The sequence below is a fragment of the Acomys russatus genome, chromosome 1 (assembly GCF_903995435.1).
Source record: "Acomys russatus chromosome 1, mAcoRus1.1, whole genome shotgun sequence".
Lineage (NCBI taxonomy): Eukaryota > Metazoa > Chordata > Mammalia > Rodentia > Muridae > Acomys > Acomys russatus.
The window spans coordinates 60,451,913-60,454,114 of NC_067137.1; the positions used below are offsets into that span (position 1 = coordinate 60,451,913).

Consider the following 2,202-nt stretch of genomic DNA (forward strand, 5'->3'; position numbering starts at 1 on the left):
GTATCCTCCCATTCCTTCCCCCCCCCCCCATTTTCCCATTATTCCCCTCCCCTATGACTGTTCCTGAGGGGGATTACCTCCCCTGTATATTCTCATAGGGTATCAAGTCTCTTCTTGGCTACCAGCTGTCCTTCCTCTGAGTGCCACCAGAGGCACTGGAGCAGTACAGAAGTGAGATACAGACAGAGCAGGACAGAAAGGTAGAGGAAGTCAGGGAAGCCATGGAGAATGAAATGTAGACCCAGCTTTGGCCAGAGGCTGCTGCCCACACTGATCATTTATGATATGTCCTCAAGGTTCAAGAGCAGGAACTGAAGTATGAATTTGAACAGAGTCTGTCTGAGAGACTGTCAGAACAAGAATTAGAGTTTTACCATAGCAGTCAAGAACAAGTTGACAACTTTTCTCTGGACATAAACAATGCCTGTGCCAGGCTGAGAAGAATCGAGCAGGCTGTTCAGAGTCATGTAGTTACTGAAGAAGAAGCTAGAAAAGCCCACTAGCTCTGTCTCTCAGAGGAGGCATTAAATACAGCGTGAAGACCTCGTCGGCGGAAGCGCCTACCATCCCACTGGGGAGTGTGCAGTTGAGGCCATCAGAGTGAGCTACTCTGATAATGAATTTACTCAAGCTCTAACGGCAGCCATTTCTCCAGAGTCCTTGACCCGGGGGTATACAGTGAAGAGACCCTAAGAGCCTGTTTCTATGCTGTTCAAAAACTAGCCTGAAGGGTAGCCATGATTGACAAAACCAGAAATAGCCTGTACCAATACTTCCTTTCCTACTTGCAATCCCTACTTCTGTTCCCGCCTAAGAAACTGAAGCCTCAAGCAGAGCTCTACCCTGAGGATGTAAACACATTTAAATTGCTCTCATATGCCTCCTATTGTATTGAGCATGGTGACCTGGAGCTGGCATTAAAGTTTGTCAATCAGCTAAAATGGGAGTCCAGAAGAGTGGCACAGGACTGGCTGAAGGAGGCCCGCATGACCCTAGAAACAAAGCATATAGTGGAGATCCTGACTGCGTATGCCAGAACCATAGGAATAGGAACCACTCAAGTGCAGCAAGAATAAGGCCTAGGGATTCGAAGTTTACTTCCCATATTGTCGTTGCCTGGTGTTATAGTTTTAGCAGGACCCCTGGGCCCAGATATGCCCCTCATAATGCTCTTCTTGTAGGTTTCTAGGACCTTCTGGATCCTTCTATTTCCCCATTCTCCCATGCTTCTCTCATCTAGAGTACCAATAGGATGTCCTCCCCTCTGTCCCACTTTCCTGATAAGTGAGGACTTTCATGAGACATGCCCCTTGGGCTAGTGTCTAGATATAAGTGAGTATATACCATTTGACTCTTTCTGCTTCTGGGTTAACTCACTCATTATGATCATTTCTAGTTCAATGTATTTGTCCACAAATTTCGGGAATTCCTTGTTTTTAATAGCTGAGTAGTATTCCATAGTGTACATGTACCACAGTTTCTTTATCAATTCCTCTACTGAGGGACACTTAGGCTGTTTCCATGTTCTAGCTATTATGAATAAAGCTGCTATGAACATAGTTGAGTATATGTGCCTGCTGTGTGGTGAAGCATATTCTGGGTATATTTCAAGGAGTAGAATAGCTGGCCAGTGGACAGGACATTCTCCACCATTGAGTGGAGAGTGGGGACTGACTTTCACACGAACTCTGGTGCTCCATTTTTGACCACATCCCCTTGATGAGGAGGCCTGGTGGCACTCAGAGGAAGGATAGCAGCCTACCAAGAAGAGACTTGATACTCTATGAGCATATACAGGCGGAGGAGGTCCCCTTCAGTCACAGACATAGGGAGGGGGAATAGGGGGGAAGAGACAGGGAGGGAGGAATGGGAGGATATAAGGGACGGGCTAATAATTGAGATGTAATATGAATAAATTAATAAAATATTAAAAATTAAAAAAAGAATAAGACCTAGGAAGAGTTGTATGATGTCATTTCATATCACAGGAAATCAGCATTAGTATTTGCAGGGTTTGCAGCAAGGGTCCCAGAATTGTCTAGAAGTGAGCAGTTTCCAAGTACTGCGTGAGATGTTAACACCTGTTGCATTTACTATCCTTACACTGCTATTATGCCAATGAACTCCAGGAGGATTTATTTGCAACTTGTGTGATACTTCTTGTTTTTCTGGTTTTACTGATCAGGCTTGTGAGCCACTCAA

At 45.0% G+C, this 2,202-nt stretch overlaps 1 pseudogene; it reads left to right on the forward strand.

Moving 5' to 3' along the window:
• Positions 1-206: 206 nt before the first annotated feature.
• Positions 207-1,076, forward strand: LOC127196167 (MICOS complex subunit Mic60-like; annotated as a pseudogene).
• Positions 1,077-2,202: the final 1,126 nt, after the last annotated feature.